Consider the following 16987-nt stretch of genomic DNA (forward strand, 5'->3'; position numbering starts at 1 on the left):
GAAACCCTGTTTCTACTGAAAATACAAAATTAACCAGGCGTGGTGGCACATGCCTGTAATCCCAGCTAATTAGGAGGCTGAGGCAGGAGACTTGCTTGAACCCAGGTGGCAGAGGTTGCAGTGAGCAGAGATCACACCATTGCATTCCAGCCTGGGCAACAAGAGTGAAACTCAGTCTCAAAAAAAGAAAAAGAAAAAAAAAGAAATGGCTTGATTCGCAAATGTAAGTTTTAAGTAAGAATTTCGATAATAAAATACACAAGACATTGCACTACAGAGGACAAGTGTTCATCATGCCCCTGAGATAAAATGTTTCTGGTCCAAAAGAATTGAGTAAATGAATTATCAAAAAGAAATTAAATTGCTTGCTTTGACAGCACATATACTAAAATCAGAATAATACAGAGAAGATTAGCATGGTCCCTGCACAAGGATGACATGCAAATTTGTGAAGCATTCCATATTTTTAATCAGTACACATACATATATCAAAGAATTATGTTGTACTCCTTGAATACATACAACTTTTGTTAATTTTTTTTTTTTAAAAAGAAAACATAACTAGAAAATCCTTGATTTCTGAGGAGCAGGGAAGAAATGAAGGAAGGGAGGGGGAAATTAAAGTAAGCCAAGAAGCCTGAACGAGATTCTCAGCTTCAGTATAAGTAAGTCATTAAATGATTTGTTTGAGTGGCATTTCCTTGAAAATAAGACTGAGACTGCCGGCCAGGCACGGTGGCTCATGCCTGTAATCCCAGCACTTTGGGAGGCCAAGGCAGGTGGATCACAAGGTCAGGAGATCGAGACCAATCTGGCTAACACAGTGAAACTCCGTCTCTACTAAAAATACAAAAAAATTAGCTGGGCGTGGTGATGCGCGCCTGTAGTCCCAGCTACTTGGGAGGCTGAGGCAGGAGAATGGTGTGAACCCGGGAGGTGGAGCTTGCAGTGAGCCAAAATTGCACCACTGCACTCCAGCCTGGGTGACAGAGTGAGACTCTGTCTCAAAAAAAAAAAAAAAAAAAAAAGACTGAAACTGCCTATGGCACACAATCTCAGAGAAGGTCACTCACTGAATTACAATAACATCAAAACTTTTACATGGGGGTATAGGGTATAGAGAGGTAATGAATCTACATGTTGAATGGAACATCATTGATTCAGAAAATCAGAATTAAAATTTGAAATTTTCAGACCACTGGTCCTCTAAGCTTTCATCCCTAAGTTCACTCTTTGGCTTTTCATTTAATATAATAATGACAATTAATTAATCTCACCTAAATTTTTAGCAGTTCAGCATGAAGAAAACATAAGGAAACTTTACAGTTGGTTATCAAATCATGGACACTACCTTAACTATCCACAAGAGAGTAACCACAATAATGCAACAAATAATAAGAACAAACTACAATGAGTAGTGAGACAAAGGCACTACCCAAGGAACAAAAAATGGCAGAGACATTCAAGTTCATTATTTTAAAGTGCTGATTATTTAAACCCTTCATGCATCTACATATGTAAGGCAAAGGTGCCTTTTTCATTGCCAAACTACAAAAACAAAAAAAAGAAGTCTAATACTGAAATAATCTATAATGATTTGTATAATCATAAGTTATAAATGAAAGTCATAAAAGCCAACCTCCAAGAAAAATCAACAAAACCAAGAGGTGGTTCTTTGAAAAGACTGACAAAATTGACATTCCTTTAGGTAGACTGACTAAAAAAAAGAAGACTAACTAAAATCAGAAGTGAAAAAGGGGACATTACCACTGCTTCTACAGCAATCAAAAGGATTATAGGAGTATAATTACCAAAAAATTAGATAACCTATATGAAAAGAACAAATTCCTAAACATAAAACTTACCAAAACTGAATCATGAAGAAATGAAAAACTTGAACACAGACCTATAACCAGCAGAGACATTGATTAGTAATCAAAAACCTCCCAACAAAGAAAACCCAAAGTAGACAGCTTCACAGCCGAATTCTATCAAATGTTTAAAGAAGAATTAACATCAATCCTCAACTCCTCCAAAGAAAAATGAAGAAGGAACACTTTTAAACTCCTATCAGACCAGCATTACCCTGATACCAAAGAAAAACAATTACACTTTAAAAATAAGAAAACTACAAGCCATTATTTCTTATGAAAATTGATGCAAAAATCGTTAGCAGAAGACTACTAAACCAAATTCAACAGCTTATTGAAAGGATTATACACCATGATCAAGTGGGACTTATCTCTGGAATGCAAGGATAGTTCAACATATGAAAATTGATCAATGAAATGCACCACATTAACAGAACAAAGGAAAAAACACATCATCATCTCATTTGATACAGAAAGAGCATTTGACAAAATTCAGCAAACTTTCATGATAAAAAACATTCAACAAATTAGGAATAGAAGGAAACTATCTCAGCATAATAAAGGTCATATATGAAAAGCCCACAGCTAATAGCATACTCAATGGTAAATGACTGAAAGCTTTTCCTGTAAGATCAAGAGGAAGAAAAGAATGTCCAGTTTCACCACATCTTATCAACATAGTAGTAAAATCCTCGCCAGAGCAATTTGGCTAGAAAAAAAATTCACCTAAATTGGAAAGGAAACAGTAAAATTATCTTTGTTTGCAGATGACATAATCTCACGGGTAGAAAACCTTAAAAATTCCACACACACACACACACAAAAACCTGTTAGAATAAGATAAAAGTCAAATAAATAGAAAAGGCTGGGCACAGTGGCATGTATCTATAGTCTTAGCTACTCAGGACGCTGAGGCGGGAGGATCACTTGAGCCCAGGAGTTCAAAGCTATAGAGAATTGTGATCACACCACTGCACTCCAGTCTGGGAGACAGACTGAGGCCCTTTCTCTAAAAAATAAATAAATATTGATTACATAAAAATGAATGGAAAGACATCCTGTGTTCACAGATTAGAACACTTAGTATCATTAAGTCATCTATACTACTTAAAGCAATGCAATTCCTATTAAAACCCCAATGATGTTTTCTGTAGAAACGGAAAAATCAGCATTTATTCTCTTTTAAAATATACCTTAAAAGTTACCAACAATCACCTGTATTTAATCTATAAAGTATATTCAACATCACAAATCAGAAGTGATTAAATCTATTCAGATACAGAGCAACCAATATATATTTTTTTCTTTTCTTTTGAGATGGAGTCTTGCTCTCTCACCCAGACTGGAGTACAGTGGCACGATCTTAGCTCACTGCAACCTCCACCTCCCAGGTTGAAGTGATCCTTCCAACTCAGCCTCCCACATTGCTGGGATTACAAGCATGCACCACCATGACTGGCTACTTTTTTTTTTTTTTTTAGTAGAGATGGGGTTTCACAATGACGGCCAGTTGGTCTTAAACTCCTGACCTCAAGTGATCTTCCCGCCTCAGCCTCCCAAAGTGCTGGGATTACAGGTGTGAGCCACTGTGGCCAGCCAGAATCCAGTATTTTAAACAAAGCGGTATCATCACTAATATTCAGGCCTACGGTGGGACATTTTACATAAGACAATCACAGGGGAGACTTGTTGAGCTTATCATAATCATCAGAAAACAAGTCTGCCATTGTATTTCAAAAGCATACCAAGACAGCGGTATAATACCAAATAATGGGGGGATAGCCTTTTCCAGCAATAGATGCGTGGGCCTCCACAAAACAGCCGCAGTCACAAACCAAGTCGGTGTTAAGAATGGTAACCGTCATCGTCAGATACAGACAAGCTGAATCTATTCAAAACTTGTATGAGGTACTTTTAGGAGTTATTATAGATTTATAGAATTCGTGATTGACAAGGACCTTAAAAATCATGTTACATGTGAAACCATTTAATGGATAAGAAAATGAGAACTGCAGAAGAGGTACTTGATGTCTCCAAGGTCACATAAGGAGGTGGTACAACCATGATTGTAAACTCAGGCTTCCTGTGTTCCTCTATCTTCTCTAATCAAACTCCTGAGCTAAAGGTCAGGAGTATTACCTTAGTCTGTTGGTGAAAAGGTCACCACAAAGTGGTTTCTCAAAGACTCTTGACCACATCAATATACACCCACTATGGTTTATCAACTCACCCCTGCCCTAGCAAAGGAACTTCCTAGGATTATATGGGGAGCTTCTGTACTGATACTAGACTTTTTGACAGCTGTGGCTATTGCCATCGCAGCCCTGTGGAAAGGGCTTAGGATCTGCGCTGTGAGAGGTGGATTTCCCATTTTCAATTATCCTGGGAAGAAGCAGATCCTGAGATAAGAAATGGAAACTAGCAAGGAAAGACTTGGGAGAAGGAAGGAGGAACCCCTCCCTCTTCCAGGGCCTCATCCTCTTTGATGCCTAGATTCTATATCTAGCTGTGCTGACAGTCACTTCTGAAGGTAGGGATTGGATGGTCTAAACCAGAGAGGCAGCCTGGTAGAGGGCCCAGTGAGGAATGGGTCTAGGCCTGCCATAACTAGCAGGTTTTGTTTTATTTTTAAGTCATAAACTCAACTTCTGTCTTCTCTAGGGAATTAAGGACATGTTTCCAGATGAGGGATGGAATGGAAAATGGGAAAGCAGAGTCCCCAAAGAGCTGGTCCCCACAGTGCTGGCAGCAGTGCTTAGCAGGGTGTGCAATGAAAATGGAAATCTTTGAGACAGCTATCAAGGCATGATGTCCAGACTCACCTCACCATATGAAAATGGTTTTTCTTCCAGATCATCTCAGAGAAAGGGGCATTAATTTTTTTTTCTAGGTAACAAAGCTGAGAGAAGGGGCATTAATTTAACTAAGAGATCCAGTGGGTTTCCTTGCAAACCATCACAGGTTAAACACAGATTTCTGGACATTGACAACCGAGGCTGATATCCAGTGCGTGGGTGTCAGGATGACCATCCAGAACATCTACAGTCAGCATCCTTCTGATTGGCCAGAAACTGCTCACTAACTATAGGCTAAATATTCCTTACCCAAAATGCTTGGGAAGAGAAGGGTTTTGAACTTCAGATTTTTGGGATTTTGGAATATTTGCATTATATACTTACCAGTTAATCATCCCTAATCTGAAAATCTGAAATCCAAAATGCTCCAATGAACATTTCCTTTGAGCATCATGTTAGCACTCAAAAAGTGTCAGATATTTTCGTATTTTGGACTTTGGTTTTTTTAGGGAAGCTCAACCTATGTTTTGAGTCTCACCCTTCAACAATCACACATTTTTTCCATCCTCAGTAATTGGTATTAACTCCTGAGCCTGGGAGAACACCAACCTTTGTGTTATACACTTCATGTTTATCCTAGATTCAGGAGTTAACAAAAATTCTATTAATAAGCTAAGCAGCAGATATTAGTATTCCCATTTTATAGGCTAGAAAGTTGTGGCTCAAAGAAAAAACTCATTCACAGATAGCCAGTGGAAGAGTCAAAATTTAATTAAAAGATAAACAGAATTTCCAGATTATATAGTATCAGTCCCTCTACTCCGTAAATCTACACTACTTTAAGAGATAATACTGCAGGGTACAAGTCACTATGGGATCTGAAGGTAACTGCATCACTATTTCATAAAATATTGATATGGAAAAGAGTGGTCATAAGCATGTTTTGATCCTACGCCCATGTCTCCTACTGCAATTATTGTCAAGCATTACCTGAACACCGAAAGCTTTTATTTTACATATATTTATATAACGAAACACTAGCTTGTTTCTTCAAATCCATGTATATGAACTATAATGGCAATTTAACCCTACTTATTAAGTAAAAAAACCCAAACATAAATTATACGGTGTCCCATTGAGTCCCTATATGAACATCTCCTTTGATTAAAACACCACCATTTTCATCAGAAGACATAATTTAAAAGAAGATTTAAGGGAAAAATTTGAATTTAACATTTCCCCGCCAGTCGTTTCTATAAAGCTCTGACAGAATCTTTCTTCTAAGAAGTTATATTCTTTTACTTTCTACTTAAGAAATAAATGAAAATGCATCTGAATTAAATTACCACTGCAATGGAAACACTGAAACTCTAAATCAAAACAAGCTATCGTAAGATTTTCTCGAAGGATGCTAGATTCCCTAAACACTACCCATCATCATGGCAACCTTTAAGTGCCCTCTCTCCTATGCGTATGCCAACAACTGGTTGTAATAAAAGTTCGTTTTGTTGAAATCAATTAATTTCTCTCCACAGTACATTTGAGCCTTTTCAGCTACTGCTCATTTTTTCCTTTTTCTACTTATAAGACATCAGACACTAGCCTGCTATGTAATATTACTGATACTACATCCACATTTAGTTCATCAAAGCAGTCTGAATGCTGTAAAGATTTTTTTAAAAGATATAGAATGCTACAACATTCCTTTATTAGTAGGGTGGTTATTTAATTTATGATCGAAACCAGGACATTTTTGATATTGAGAGGGGTCAGTATCAAAAATTTTGCCAGAACAGCAGGCATAGCTAGGATTGTCCCAGCAAGTTAGTATGTACGGTCACCTAACTTATTAAGGAAACAATTACTGCATATAACAGCTGAAAGTCTCAAAAAATGAAATAAAGACCACAGTGGGGAAGAAGGCATAGAGGGCTCATATGTGAGCAGAAAGTCAGAAGAGTCAGAAGTCAAAGGAAGACTGCAGTCTCTCTCAAGCACCAAAACCTAATGTCATTTCCAGACTACCTAGACACTGCTCTTCCTCTCCTGGTTACTGCAACAGTCTGTAAGAGTGAATTAAGTCCATGATATGCCATGTGATCTGATCCCCTGGTGTATTCGTCAGCTTATTTTATTATCACCCTCACACTCTCCCTAGATACCATCTGAACTCATCCCCCATCTATGAGGTTCCTCTCCCCTTGCTTTGGTATTTTATTTCCCATCACTGAGCCAACCAATCAGAGTTGTACTAGGCACTATGCTATCTTCTCCGTAAAAAGGGGGATCCAAAGCTGAGTTAGATATAGTCCTTGCGAGGTAATTGTCCACAATTTGTTTGCAAGACTTTGTTTAAAATGCAATACAGTTTTTGCTCCAACCTCCACTTCTGCACATCCAAAGCAGCCCAAACAAGGAGTACAGCTACAAAGTATGCTAGCGAAGTCACCCCCCGTTTATTTGCAGATAATTTTGTATACATAATGAAGCAAAAGAATAAAAAAGTAAGTAATTTTTGTGAAGATCTCAACATTTTTACATCTTGAAAAACTTCATAAAAGCTCTCCCAAACAAGACACTGTGGCCTTTTAGGGGAGCAACATATCATATACTCTTTCTTGCATCCCTACTTCCTTCTTGAAGTTGGTGAGGGATTGATTGTGTCTTTCCCATCACTGAATCACCAACACCTTGCAGAGTTATCTAGCACAACACAGGCACTCCATAAATATCTGCGGAGTAAATGAATGAATGAGGGACTCATGATTATTTCTTTCTTCCACAACACTGTGATTATATATTAAATACTTTTTTCTTAATCCCAGCTCCTCAAGATCTTTGCTCCATTGATTATGTCCTCTTAAAAGGCAGCCCCTATATAGTAACAGGTTTGAGGTCAGCAAAAAAATCCAACCAAATACCCAGCAACTTAACAGCAAGGTAACCTTGAGCAAGTTTTCTAACCACTCTCTATGCTCTATTTTTTCTTATCTATAAAATAGACATGTTTTGCAAGGTTTTCTGGTATTTGTGAGATCTGAACACAATTTATGTAAAGGGCCAGGCAGGAATCCAATAAATGTTGAATAAAAGAATAAATTGCCATTCTCTTCCGTGGTCCAGATCAAAATGCAGCCATCAAAATCTAATTTGCCAAAGCTGATCTTCATTCAAACAACAGACATGCATCAAGGGCTGTAAGGCACAACTAGAGTCTGTCTGCTGTTGAACATCAAAGGAGGAGTTTAACATCTGCTTTTAAATGCAGGAAAACAATAATTAGTTCACAAGTAAAAGGAAAAGTTATATAATCCGATCTTATTTGCTTTACCAAAGTATCAAAGTATTAAGGGATTACCAGCTTACAGCAGACTGAAGCTTTCTTGCAGGGATCACATAATGGGTGGAGGCAAACCTGGAAGTGGGTTTTTAAAGTCGGCATTCCTAGCTCCTGCTTTTCACTGTCAAGAATGCACGAGCCAAGTTTGCCCTTAGTTTAAAGCGCAGAACTAAGCAGCTACAGACAACAAGAGTAAGATTTGGTCTGAGTTTGAGACCAGCCTGGCCAACATAGTGAAACCTCGTCTCCACTAAAAATACAAAAATTAGCCAGGCATGGTGGCGCGTGTGTGTAGTCGCAGCTACTCGGGAGGCTGAGGCAGGAGAATCGCTTGAACCCGAGAGGCGGAGGTTGTGGTGAGCCGAGATTGCACCACTGCACTCCAGCCTGGGCAACAGAGTGAGACTCCGTCTCAAAAAAAAAAAAAAAAGTATTTGGTCTGAATAGAGTTTTCATTCAACTGTGCTTGCTCTTACAGCAATCTAAGATGTAAAACTTCAAAAGAGAAAAATATCACCGGCCTCTGTTCAACTTTAAATTCATGAAAGAAAATATGAAACTCTGCTGTGGGAATACATTTGTTTTTGCTGTACAACGTTTTAAGAGATCCATTCTGCTGCTGTTTCACCCTCTCCTTCAGGCCAAGCAGAGGCCAATGGGAATAAAGAGCTCCCCTGTGTTCTATTTCCAGAACACCTGAACTTACTGTCGACTGAGGCTACGAGAGCTATTTAGAGGCCCTTACCTTCCTCTTTTCCAGTAACATCAGCAGAAACGAGCTATAAAACTTTCCCTAGGGTTTGGTTTCCTTTCTCACAGCTCAGTTGTGCTGCTCTCCTGGAAGATGAAAGAAACCCCAGAGTTTTTCAAAGCCCAGATGAAATGCTGATCTCAAGTAATAATTTCCATTTTCTTAAAAGCCATCATTTCCTATTTTACTCAGGCACACACAGCATGAAGCAAAGCCTAAACTACCTCCTTAGGGCTCATGAGAGTAGATGCAGTCAGTAGTTACAAGAGCACGTGAACTCTGCTTTAAAAACAGCAAAGGGTCATCCTGAGATAAACAGGCTATAACACTGAAGTGCTAAATTCTGTCCTACAAGTTCACAATTTTGGCTTCCTTTTAAGGGTATCTAAGCAAAAAGTGGCTTCCAAGTGGATAAGGATTTTTTTTTTTTTTCCTAAGTTCCTAATGAACCAGGTACATGAACCTATGATCACAACCTGTTTTCTTACCCATCCTCATTTCCCAGATTTTTTTCTTGCCAAGGGTTAAAAAGTTCATAAGAAGGGCCGGGCGCGGTGGCTCATGCCTGTAATCCCAGCACTTTGGGAGGCCAAGGAGTGCAGATCACCTGAGTTCAGGAGTTCAAGACCACCCTGACCAACATGGAGAAACCCCCACTTCTACTAAAAATACAAAATTAGCTCGGCGTGGTGGCGCATGCCTGTAATCCCAGCTACTTGGGAGCCTGAGGCAGAAGAATCGCTTGAATCTGGGAGGTGGAGGCTGCGGTGAGCCAAGATTGTGCCATTGCACTCCAGCCTGGGCAACAAGAGCGAAATTTCATCTCAAAAAAAAAAAAAAAAGTTCGTAAGCAGAAGAGATGGAATCCAAACCTATACAGTCAGTCTGACTCCAGGGCATCTGACAGTCACTTGCCCTTAACTGTCACTTTGTTGTCTAAATCTGACTCCAGCAGGCACCAAACAAGAGTGACTGTCAGCTATGTGAGGTAATCCATATGTTAATTCGCTTAATTTAGGATTGACACAATGTATACATATTTCAAAACATCATGTTGTATACTATAAATGTATACAATTTTTATTTGTCAATAAAAATAATAAGAAAAAAACAAGTGACCATTGGCCCAAGGGGCTCCACATGAGTTTAGAGACTGAGGTCCTTACTAATATGAGTGACAATGTAATATTTTTTATGAACTCAAAAATATCATTTATGACATTGGAGTTTTATACCTGCTGCAGCAACGAAGCAGCAAGCATAGCTTTATAGCCTCCAAAAAGGGCTTGCAAGAAGTACACTTTACTCTTCGCTTCAGTCTTTGACAGCAAGTCACAAATTATTTTTCAGATAAAATGGCAATTAGGAATTTCTTGAAACTTTAACCATCAGTCCAAACACCAAACTAACATCCAAGAAGCCCTTTTTAAGTTCTACTGGACTTTAACTGTATAACTGCAACTGAAGCTTTACCTATAGAATGAAAAATTATTTAACTTTAGAAGACAGAAGGAATCTTAGAGATTATTAATTCTATCAGCCACTTTTTTTAAGAGGGAGTCTCCCTTTGTCACCCAGGCTGGAGAGCAGTGGTGCGATCTTGGCTCACCACAACCTCTGTCTCCCGGGTTCAAGCGATTCTCCTGCCTCAGCATCCCGAGTAGCTGGGATTACAGGCACATGCCACCTCGCCCGGCTAATTTTTGTATTTTTAGTAGAGACGGGGTTTCGCTATGTTGGCTAGGCTGGACTCGAACTCCTAACCTCAAGTGACCTGCCTGCTTTGGCCTCCCAAAGTGCTGGGATTATAGGGATGAGCCACCGCACCCAGCCTCTGTCAACCACATTTTATTGAGTGTTATCTGCCATATTTTATTAAGCAAGGTGCTACGAAAGACAAAAAAATTAATGAGACCTGACCCCAGCCCTCGGGATCTTATAGTATAGCAAATTAAATAAAATGTTACATAAATATGATCAATTCAAGTTAAAAACAACACAGGATGCAAGGAGGATATTAAAGGAGTGAAACAGAAAAGATCACTTATAAATGTGGCAAAATGGTTAACAGCATAAACATGACAGTTACAGTGGTGGGTTCAAGTAGTGACAATGCCACTCCTTGGCTGTGTGACATTGGACAAGTTATTTTACCTGCCAGGGGCTCAGTTTCAAAATCTTGAAAATGGGGTAATAACATCCACTGCTGAAAGCAGATATAAGATTAAATAAAATAAAACAGGCAAAGTTCTTAGTACAGTTCCCAGCACACTCTCAGGGCTAAACAACAGCTAGCAGCAGCCTGCAGTCCCAGATCTATCATTTCTCCATCTCTCATATTTCACCCCTTCTCTTAACTGATCTGTCCAGGGCCCTGTCAGAACCTATTATTAACTCTCCTTTAAAGATGAGGAAATAGGCTTTCAGAGGACAGGGAACCATTGACATACAGCCAATAGCTTAGTATGCCCACCTCCAGACTCTTAGGCCCTAGGGGACACTGTTTTATCTTATCTAATCCTACCTATTACTTTTAAAACAATTAAAAGCAAGTAGATCATCCCATTGTGTAAATTATAAAAGGTGCTCTCTCTAGGCAGGCCAAGCCCCATGAGTGCACAGCTTGATGACAAGTGTGCTGGGTGGTTCTAAGTCCTCCCATCTGCTGCTCACACATACACTTCTGCAGTGAACAATCTACACAACCTCACATGGTGGCCCTGGGTCTCTAGCCTCCGGTTTTCTCTTTTCCAGACGATATTCCACACTACTGCCCAAGTGATCTTTATAAAACTCCCATCTAGTTATTTCTCCTTTTAAAACTCTGGATGGCTATTTATTGTTTAGAAACTCCAAGTCTCTAGCATGGCACATGTGTGACCTTTCTCACTCTGGCACCTTTTCGATCTCAGGGTCCACTCTGTTCTCCACGCTCCATACCCCAGCCACGGTGGAGTTCTTGCCACTCTCTGGATATGCCATGAGTTCCCATTCCTCCATGCCTTGGCATATGCTTTTTCTACAGCCTCAATTATCTCCCTACTTTCTGTCTTCTCACTTAGCCCTCAAGTCATACTTCAGTTCCAGCTCTTCAATGCAGTGAACACACTTCCTGATTTCTCAGCTGAAATGACTGCTCGTCCTTTGCATACCTACAGCATTCTTGAATCAGCTTTCACCACCAGCTCATGGGAGTCAGGAAGATACTGCAGGGCTTTGTAGTGAGATGCATCATAATTGGAAGGCTGACTCAAACATGTTCTAACTGTATGAAGGTAGCAAGTTACTTTTCCCCCGAGTTTCAATAACGCCCACCCCTAGAATTCCTGTGGACACCAAGTGCTTAACGGTATGGCTTCCAAACTTACTTGGGCGACAGAGTCACTCTAAGGGCAAAATACCAAGAAATCTTGATAAATATATTTAATTGTATCATGTGAACTAAGAAATATTCTACTAGAAAAAAAATGATGACACTATATGCATATAGGCTTCCAAATATAAAACGTGTGTGTACACACACACATCCATGTTTTCAAAACCACTCTCTACATTTACCAATTAAACATTTGTAATTTGTTTAACTTTCCTTTTTCCATTTCCTAATTTAACTTAAAAAGTAGCAGCAGGTACCAAAATCATAATGGGAGAAAAAAACCTTTAAAAATTAGAAAACTATATCCCTAACTTATTTTGAAAGGTATAGGTCAATAAATATCATTATCGAATTGTAGTCATTGAACATCTTGTCTAAGAATATAACGTCCATTCCACTGCTTTTCACATGGTACATGCTACATAAAGGTTATTTAAATCTAATTTTGAAACTCAAATTAAGTTCCCTAAAAGGAAGGACATATCTCATTCATCTTTGAATAATGAGCTCCTGGCACACAATAGTTGCTCAACAAATGTTAGCTCAATAAATTAACTAAAAATTAAGAATGCACACAAAGGTTTATAAAACATTCTGGATCTCCAATTAACCTGGACTGTAGTTTGCTCCATAAATAAATTATATTCCAAAATCTATCAGTGTTCCTTTTGTAACCATCATTTCATCTGAGCTATTTGGAGTTTCTTTGGAGAAAGAAATGCGTAGGTAAAATCCTCCCTTAGGCACAGAAATATTGATTAAGACAGCTCGGCAGGAGGAATATGTCACCTGCACTCTTGTATAATATAACAAAGGGACCAAAGAAGACACAAAGCTTTATATACAGCACCTGTCAGCCAGTGACACTTACCATTTTGAGCACATATTCAGACCCATGAGCCTCCTATTCAGAATATGTCTGGCTACAGTAAACACCATAAAGATTCTAAATGGGGAATCCTTTTCTGTTCTGTTCTCACATGAAAAACCTATGCCATATATTCCACATATTTACACCCCTTTCTAACTGAAAGCCAGGATAGCCCAAAATTAAACAAAAGGCTAAGATCCAGTTGTTTCCCTTTCACTAAAAATGATGCTGTAGGTAAATACTTATTAGCATGGATATGCATTATTTATTATTAAGTGGAAAAAGTTACCAAAAAACTTGCTGCATACTCATTTAGGGTTGACATAAAACCAAACATGGACATGCATTAAGTAGGATAATAAAATACAAATTTTACTTCCTTTAAAACAATCCATGGCTAATTTTTTTGAAGGTACGGTTATATTTTATCACCATTATAGACTCAAGTTTCCAAAAATCTACCTCAAACAATCAATTTTCTGAATTGCTTGAAATGCTTGAAACAAGGAAGACTTTGAAGACACATGCAATTAAGAAAAAAGTGAAAGTAAAGGACAGAGGTTAAAAAGAAGTGTGGAGGTTGTCTAGGGTTCTGAATTTTCTCTAAAATTGTGTGTTTGCTTTTCCAAAAAGAAACCACCAAGACATTTAAGTATCCCTTACAGTTTTCAAAGAGCAGTCAGAAACATTTTCTTATGACTTTAATAAATATCAGAAAAGACACCTCTCCCCTCCCCTCCCGTTCCCTCCCATTAACTTCCATGTAACTTAACTAGTTCTTCAAAATCAGATTTATGTGCAGTACACTTCTGCATTATAACCTTCTCTTTTTTTAACCTTAAGGGTACATTGTAAACATCCTTCTGCGTATATAAATATTCACATGTAACATCAACTTTATTTTTACTAATTTTTTTTTTTAGAGTCAGGATCTCACTCAAGTGTCAGGCTGTAGGGCTATGGTGTGATCATAGCTCACTGCAACCTCAAACTCCTGGGCTCAAGTGACCCTCCCATCTCAGCCTCTGGATTAGCTAGGACTACAGGCACTTACCACTAAGCCCAGCAACTTTTTTATTTTTTGTAGAGACAGGGTCTCTTTCGTTGTCCAGGCTAGTCTTGAGCTCTTGGGCTCAAGCAATCATCCCACCTCTGCCCCCCAAAAGTGTTGGGATTACAGGCGTGAGCCACGGCGTCTGGCCTTAACATCAAGTTTAGTACACAGAGATCTTTTTGTCACAGTCCCTGTAGTAACACAGGGCTGTCTTTAGCTTACTGTAAACACACAAGTCCCACAGATGCCTTCCCTCTACAAAATCAAAACACAACTTTTACAACAATGCTACAATGTATCCCAAAAGGGAATATTTTGGTATAATGTAAAGAAAATACTGCACTAGAGACTATGTGAAATTTTAAAGAAATGCTTATTTCTTTGAAATAAGGATTTGAAAAGGCAGCTTATTTGAAAGGCAGCTTAAGTAGCTTACTTTCTGAAGCTAAGTTATATTTGCAATCTAAACACCACTGCAAATATCTAGACCCTGAAGCCCAGAGAATCAATCATTTGACCTTTTTGTTCTATTTCTGTAGACAGATTGGGTGGCCTCCAACATAATCCTTTTTCAAATATCCTTCCAAAATGGAAATAACAACTACAACACACAATTACAACATAAAATATTTCTTTTAAGATTAACATGTGATTACAAGACAATAAAATTCAACCTACAAATTTCTATTTTTTTTTAAATTCCACTGACAATAATATTTCACTATTACAAATATTTCACTGTAACAAAAAAAATATATTTTGGGTGAGATTTTCCTTACTTTCAACTAATTCATATTTTAGCAGAGACTTGACATCCCTCAGAAATTACATGTGTATGTGCAGTGTCTATGTCTGTGTGTATGTGTGTTTGTGTGTTACACACACACGTATATGGTTTTTGTTTTTTTTGGGGGGATGGAGTTTCGCTCTTGTTGCCCAGGCTGGAGTGCAATGGCGCAATCTTGGCTCACTGCAACCTCCGCCTTCCAGGTTCAAGCGATTCTCTTGCCTCAGGCTTCCGAGTAGCTGGGATTACAGGCATGCACCACCATACCCAGCTAATTTTTTTGTATTTTTAGCAGAGATGGGGTTTCTCCATGTTGGTCAGGCTGGTCTCGAACTCCCAACCTCAGGTGATCCGTCCACCTCGGCCTCCCAAAATATGTATTTTTTCAGTACAAATACTTAACTTCAAATAAGCTTCAAAATTCAAGACCCTTACCTTATTATAATTATTACAAAATAAAACCCAATTTAATAATAATTAAATTTATAGTAAATACAATAACAACAGAGCTATAAAATCCGATCTTACTATTTAATGCTTTCATAGAACTAAAGCAAAGTTCTGTTCTGTCTTGTTTTATTTTAAACATGCTTCAACTAGCTCATTTATACTGCCAGAAATAGAGAGGAGCTATAAGACACAAAGCATAGGAAGTTTAGAAAGCTATCTAGTAATTTAATGGAAGAACAATTCCTATTGTCGATAATGTTTCTGGAACATGCTAGAGAGGATATTTGTGTATGTTTCTGTGCGTGCACGTGCATATTTTATTTTGCATATATTGTTACGGGCATTTGGTCACTCATAATTCCAAGCAGTATCCATTAAAAAAACAGATCGACTTTATATATCTGTAAGGTCCATTTTTCAAAAAGATAAGAGAATAAAACTGAATTTTCTGGTTCCAAGCAATTTTTTCTAAAAGACAGCAAAAACATTCAACAAGTGTCTCAATTAGAATATCTTATAGTGCCCTCAAAAAAATTCTAAAATAAAACTGGGAGGTGCATCAATTCTTCCAAGACAAAGCTACATGAAGAATTTATTGGACAAGCAATTCCACATTTTGCTTTCCTTTCCAGACAAGAAAAGAACCAAGTCGATTTCATACTTACTCTAAAAATTCAGAACCAAAAAGCCTATCCAAAATATCTAAAAGTCTAAAACACCTGAAAGCTCAGACAACTGGACTCACTTTTCTGTCACATCATATTACATTGCCTTGTATTTGATGTTTAATCACTTGCAAATCTGATAAAAGTTTTGTCACAACCTTGAGGACTCAGTTTATGAAACCCAAAAGAAATGGCACAATGTAGAACATCATCTTAATCTCTTGCAAGTTTTTTTTTTTTTTTACACAAAGAGGTTTCCTGAGTCCCCTTCCATGTTACAAATCCATAAAAACATATAAAATTTATTAAGCCAGGAATGAAAGAAAGTAAAAAGCCATGGACCAATTGTTAACTTTCTGAGAGAGGTATGACAGAATTTTTTAAAAGCAAGTTTAAAATTACTTACTTTTCCCAGGTCTTTGGTACAAAGCTCAGAAGGCAAGCTCCTTTTTTTCCCCACAAAGTCTGTTAATTAATAGCAAGCACCCAAGGAGGTCAGGCAGCCCAAAGAGATCGATCTAGAAAGTGTGTAGAGACAAAAATTTTAAATTCAAAATCATATCAGAAATGAAAAATCAAAATACCCGACTGTCATTCAGAGTATCTCTGCATCAACAAAATAACGATGTCATTGGGATCCTTAAATGATGAGAAATGTAAACTATTTTTCTTTCATAATATACTAACAAGGCTTTCTAAATCTAGATGGCAGTTCGATCTGTCGCCTTATTAAAGTTTCAAAAGCAGGAACTAGTGAGGCTTCTTGGCAACCACTCCTGTTAAAGATGTCTTTCTCAGGGAGTCACAAAAAGGAACCGAGGGAGAATCTGGACTTCTAATTATATTGTGACTTGGGAAGGAAGGTCTTCCGAAATCACACTTGCCAGTTCCCACTTCCAAACGTGAGCTCATCTTATCAACACAGAAGTAGTTGTAAATAGAAGTGAATCACAACAACTTAACGAAAGTTATCAACAACTTTTAAATACTCTTCAAATGTATTAAGCACACCTTAATTTCTGCAGAT

At 38.1% G+C, this 16987-nt stretch overlaps 1 protein-coding gene and 1 non-coding gene across 38 annotated transcripts in view; one reads left to right on the top strand and one right to left on the bottom strand.

Annotated features, from left to right (window-relative positions):
- The window catches only part of APBB2 (amyloid beta precursor protein binding family B member 2), a 401712-nt gene that overhangs the window by 270438 nt on the left and 114287 nt on the right, over nucleotides 1-16987 (bottom strand). For all 37 annotated transcript variants that reach the window (XM_063808776.1, XM_063808767.1, XM_063808773.1 and 34 more), the window contains one exon: nucleotides 16367-16478. The gene's annotated coding sequence lies outside the window, so the exon portion shown is untranslated. The remainder of the gene's footprint in view (nucleotides 1-16366; nucleotides 16479-16987) is intronic.
- On the top strand, nucleotides 366-468 carry LOC112209014 (U6 spliceosomal RNA). Its single transcript, XR_002943702.1, has one exon. It is a non-coding gene; the product is annotated as a U6 spliceosomal RNA (small nuclear RNA).

The sequence above is a fragment of the Pan troglodytes genome, chromosome 3 (genome assembly GCF_028858775.2).
Source record: "Pan troglodytes isolate AG18354 chromosome 3, NHGRI_mPanTro3-v2.0_pri, whole genome shotgun sequence".
In the NCBI taxonomy this organism is placed as follows: Eukaryota; Metazoa; Chordata; class Mammalia; order Primates; family Hominidae; genus Pan; species Pan troglodytes.